Raw genomic sequence first — 6,412 nt, 5'->3', positions numbered from 1 at the left:
GATTATAATGGCTATATATATAGATGTTGAAATTTTTAACACCAAAAATATTATTTATCATGATAGTAGAAGCTATTTTATGAATTAGTGTTGAACAAACACTCATAGATTCATCATTGTTAAGGCAAGGTATATGGCGTGTTTTTGAGACTATGATACATGCTTTTGGGTGTACTTTTGTAATATGGCCAATAATATTGTTGTGGTAATTCCGCGGTTGTATCATTTTGGTTAACGTCTCATTTTATTGTGTACACCCCTGTTACAACATGGTAGCAGACCCACTAACAAAGGCTAGCCTATAGACTTATTTGAGGAGCATATGTCTCTATATGAGTGTGTAGCAGTTGAAACTACTATAGCTCAGTGGGAGTTTTGTAATACGTAATAATGTCCATGTTGTACGTAGTATATGATTAAGTATTGCCTTGTGAGTAATACATGTATGTATATGGATCATTATAATGTGATGTTTGTTACACATATTGTTGTTCCTTATGCTAGCATGCCTGTTTGAGATTTTAGTCTCATGTGTATATGTGTCTATTGATCCACATTACGATCGTGAGTTCCTACAACCTAGTTTGAGTATGTTGTTATACCCTGTTGATATACAATGTACTTGAATGAAATAGTATCATGTGTTGGGGGATTGCACGTGGTAAGGTAAATCTCTATTACCTAGACCGAATTTATGGTATGCAAAGGTGTTCAGTTGAGATGATATCTAGTTGTTTATGAGATTTACTGAGAGAATCTCTACTAACAAGTCTACTCTGTTGTTGTGCCCTGTCGGCATGCTATATACTTAGATAAAATGATATTTTGTTTTGGGAGATTCAGTATAAGTGAGTTTGTTGTTGTTTGTGATGATTATGTAGTCCAAGTGGGAGACTGTTAGATATTTTGTGTGAACTAGCCATAATCATGTGACTCACTTATAAGGCTTATTTGTACCAGTAATGGGACTGATTTGTTTATTAAACTTTTAAGTAAAGCCCTTGGCCACATACTCTCTATAATACTTCAGTTGGCCCATTGGATTGAGGGACCTATTCTCTCTAGAAGCCCAATTGACTTATTATTTTTATTTATGAATTATTTTGTATATATATATAAATAAACTGAGAATAAGTCACTAGTGATATAATACGACACATACAATTGAGATTAGGGTTTTTGAGGTATCTATGAGGCCTATTTGGTGAAAACCTAAGGGAGAAAGGTTAGAGAGCAGTGTGTCCATTAGGCACAACTTCTGTTACTCCTGTATTCTATTTTACAGGTAGATTTGATAAATCAATGACTGTGTTTAAAGGTTAGTAATTTAATTAAATAACAATTTTCTATGAATGTGTATAGATCATGGGTTTATAGTGCTACGATGATATATGTTTAACTGTTCATGTTTAGTAGCACTAACATAAATATCATCCACATTATTCTTTTTTAGATGTAGCTAAAGGAATAAATTTTCTCACCTTTGGAATAGTCTAATTTGGGGTTGTAATGTGTTGAAAAAAGGTTGCATATGGTGTGTGGGTAATGGTAAAAGCATTCAAGTTTATCAAGATGCTTGGATTCCTTCGTGTCTTGCTTGAAAATTAATTTTTCCTCCTATTGTTAATTTTGATTGTCATGTGGTCGATTTAATAATGTTGCCTAATGGAGTTTGGAATGATAGTTCAATGAATATATATATATATATATATATTTTCACATTAGAAGAAGCTACAAAAATTTCGAATATCCCAACTAATAGTTTTGATTGTGAGGATTTACTTGCTTGGCACTTTATTGATAATGGCATTTTTACTGTTGAAACTGGGTATTGCAAATTTAGGAACCTCTAATGATAGTGAAGCTATGAGTTGGTGCAAAGGTTTACAGAGAGCGAAGGTTCCTAATAAAATTAGTATCTTTATTTGGAAAGCTTGTGATGAGGGCTTGCCTTGTTTTGAAAATTTGTTTCATGGAAAAATTTGTGCAAACTAAATTTGTTATGGGTGGAAAAATGATTGGGAAACGGTTTTGCATGCATTGTGGGGATGCAATACTGATAAAAGAATTTGGAAAAGATTTTTGTCCTTTTCGAATTTGCTGGGTTTTCAATTTGGCTCCTTTGATGATCTTTGTTTTATGGCTATATCTAAACTTTCAGTTTTACAACAAGGGGTATTTTTTATGTGGCTTGGGTGGTTTGGTCTCGGCATAATGAGCTTGTTCAAAAAATGACCAGCTGCTAATGATGATACAGGTCTATATCTCTATACCGCTTTATGAACATATCAATGCATAAATGTAGAAAAAAGGGTAACAAAACAACAACAACGACAATAACAATAATAATAGTTTTATCATACTAATGATAATAATGATTATCCGAGGGCTACCATATAACCATATTTGCCGGAAGACTATCATGTTTGCTCGAGGGCTACTATACCTTCTCAAAAGCTACCACTTGCTCAAGGGCTATTATACTTACCCGATGGCTATTGTCCTTTTTCATAGGTTGTGTACTTGCTCGAAGGCGGTATAATAATAATAATAATAATCACAATAATTAATAATAATAATTATGATAATAATTGACAACAATTTTGATAGTAAATACCCATAATAAAAATAGTAACAACAATAATAATGATAATGATAATAACAAATAATAAAAATAACAATAAAAATAATCATAATAAATGATAATAACAACTACAATATTAATAATAATAACAATAAAAATATTCATAATGATGATGATAACAATAATAATAATGATGATGATAACAATAATAATTATAATAACCAATAATAATCATAATCATAATAAATAAATAAATAATAATAATAACAATAATAATAATAACAATATTACTAACAACAATAATATTAATAATAATAGCAATATTACTAACAACAATAATATTAATAATAATAACAATAAAGACAAAAAAAGATAATATTAGAAAATTATAATCATGATAGATAAGATATAATAATGTATAATAAAATTTTAAGATTCATAAATATATTACGAAATATGCACACTCCTATTGGAGGCATATTCGATATCATATAACATGCTAATATGCAATTTCATGATATGAGTTGTCATTGGTACTGTACTACCAATACGGTCCAGGGTGGAGCCTATAATGGCCATCCTAACCCTAGACTCGTAGGCAACAGAGTTACCAAGCTAAGCTATACATGGGCAGAATCGAACAGTTGCCTTTGTACGATGTAATATATACAAACATAAGATAATATATATACATATATGCATATATATATATGAAAAGAAACTTCATGCACTATACGATATACTAGTAATGTCAGACAGTATCCGATGTCCCGTATAATATCTAACAGGGAGATCGTCTTGGCGTCCTAACAACACTGATGCTTATAACATTCATCCTGGCCATGGAGGGGGGCGGCTGATACTCACTGTATAGTACTTACCAACCTCAGGTCCATGACATTCCATCGGACGTTCATACAAACTTGTGCGCTAACAAACAGATACAGTACAGAAAACCAGTATTATATAATGCATCTAAAACCAATAAGAATTTATAATATTATAAATATCAAAATTTCATAAAATACAACCGGACTTATATACTTTTATCAAATCCATATAACTTTATAATTTCTTCTTTTAGGCAACATATAAATCTAACAATTTTATGAAACTATTTATTACCAAATTAATCTCAATTCCACATTTATCCAAATACACAATATATTATATATTCTAAAAATTGTTATTCTTCCTTAATCCTTAAAATATATTTTTTCAAATTTATATTAAATTACATAAAATTTAAATATAACTTAATTTCACACAAATGCAGTTTAGTATGCAAAGTAAATATAATAGTAAAAATTTAATAACACTTTCAACAACAATAAATAGTCGCAAATAAGTTCTCGAAGACCATATAATAAATTTTATATAACAAATATATTCAAATCACATAAATAGCATAGTAAAACCAATAACAATTTTCTTAATTTTAGAACATACATATTATCCTTCAAAATTGTAAATAACACAAACATAGGTATGTACTCATCTTTACTTACACAAATATATATATATATATATGTCCATATACATAACAAAATCCTTTTAACACATATATACAGACTCATATATATGTGTTTACAATATATATATATGTTTATATATACACAACTAACGTACATTCATATACATAATCACATATGTGCACATATGCATTCATATATATAATCACATATGTTCACATATATAGGTACTCATGCATATATGCACAATTCTTTTAACATATGTACATATATTCATATACTCAAAAAAAATAAAAAAATAAAAATATATATATATATATATATATAAGCATCTACACACATGCCAAGAGAGTACCCACACATACTTACACATATATATATAAAGGAATATGCATTACAAATATATATGTATGCATATAATATTATACATAATTATATACATACATATACAATTTATTACAATCGACATATTAAATACAACATATACTCAAAAATGGAAACTTTTCATATACATATCCATAATTCACAAACAAGGTATCAACGTAAAGCTAAAGAGATGGGGAATACAATACTAACCTTTGATTGGCTTGAAATCACTAGTGGTGGCTCGAATTTCGATCGGAAACCGCTGCCAACTTGTCCCCCCATTGTATGCCATAAACGAGCTCGAATTGGAGCAAATGAAGGCCACCATCAGCTTCAGGGGGCTCGAATTAGGGGGTAGGGACCAAGAACGCGGCCCACGATGGTCGGAATCCAGGGGTCAGATGGTGTGCCTGCCACTGGCTTCCGTGGCCATTTTTTGGTGTGTTCACAGTTTCTCGGTGATCAGAGCACACCTCGACGAAGCTGACATGATAGGTTGTCAGATGGTAGGGGTGGTGCAGCCTTGGCACAGTGGAACATGATGGCTTGGCCGAAGAATATAAATGGTGGTTACCGACTTCCATAGCCTGATCTAGGCACATCACCGGTCGGTCGGCCATGAAATTTGGTGACTGAGCTTGCCGATGACCAGTCTATGCCGATGGTCGACACTTGTTATTAATGACTGGCTGGAAATTCATTAATTTTAGCCAACTCGAGAGGGGAGAGAGAGACCCTTTTTGGGGGGTGAGGAGAGAGAGAGAGTGAAAGAGAAGAAGAAGAGTGGGTGTCCATATGGCACCCATGGATTGATGACATGTGGCACCTCTTGGCCATTTTTCAAAATCCCTCCACATGTTTATAATAATTGGCTCGTAACTATTTTTTCCAATTTTAGAGACCCATATCTTTTCAATTATAAGTCCAAATTAAGCGTGCCACCAGTTTACGAACTCGTAACGATGAGCACTATTACATAGTACATGAGTCAACATCAAAATCCATTTAGAACAAAAAAGTCAACTCGGGGCTCATTGATCAGCTCGGGTTGCATGTTGTTTTGACCATGGTACCTCAATCAACACAAAATTCTTCTCACAGTAAAAATTCAATTGGGGGATCCACTTGGTCAACTTAATTAACCTCATTAAAAAATTCGAACTCGGGACATATCTTGAGTCGGAGTGTTATAGATACCATACGCATTTGACTTAGGCAAGCAAGTAATGAAATCCATTGAGAGGCTCTACCACGGTTCATCTAGAATGGGCAAAAAATCTAGCAAGCCTCTTTATGCCTTTTGGTTAATCTTGTATTGTTGACACACAAGACAATTCCTCACATAGGCCTCCACATCATCCCACATATGAGGCCAATAATATGATGCTCCCACTAAACCTAGCCTGGATGTCCAGCCCATTTAGAGTTGTGGCATTCCTTGATCATCTCCTTCCTCAAGTTTTGCTTCTTTGGCACATTGATGCGATCCCCCATGCTATATAATATGCCAACTTTTAGCCAAAATCATCAAGTCTTGCCCTCGCTGACTAGAGCCATGATGTTCATCACCACAAGTTCTTGTGGGATTCCTTCCTTGATAGGCTCAAGTAGTGGGCACTCTGGTCGGCTCATAGAAGCAAATTTTGCCTTCCTATTAAGTGCATTCACCACCATGTTCCCCTTTCTTGGCTTTTACTCCATCTTATAATGGAACTCCACTAAGAAATCTTAGCATCGAGCTTGGTTAGGTGTGAGCTTTTTTTCTGTTTAAAAGTCGCTAGTGGCAACATTGTCTGTCATGATAATGAAGAAGCTCCCCAAAAGGTAATGCGTCCATGTGCATAAGAAATGGATGAACGTCGTCATCTCCTTTTCTTGTACCATATGGCAATGTTTCGTATTGTTGAGCTTCTTGCTCTCAAGGTAATTGGATTCCCTTCTTGCATTAGTAGGCTACTGATGGCATAGTTCAACACATATGTATGCACCT

Source organism: Ziziphus jujuba, chromosome 1, assembly GCF_031755915.1.
Source record: "Ziziphus jujuba cultivar Dongzao chromosome 1, ASM3175591v1".
NCBI classification, from domain to species: domain Eukaryota; kingdom Viridiplantae; phylum Streptophyta; class Magnoliopsida; order Rosales; family Rhamnaceae; genus Ziziphus; species Ziziphus jujuba.
Note: the sequence above shows the minus strand (reverse complement) of the source record.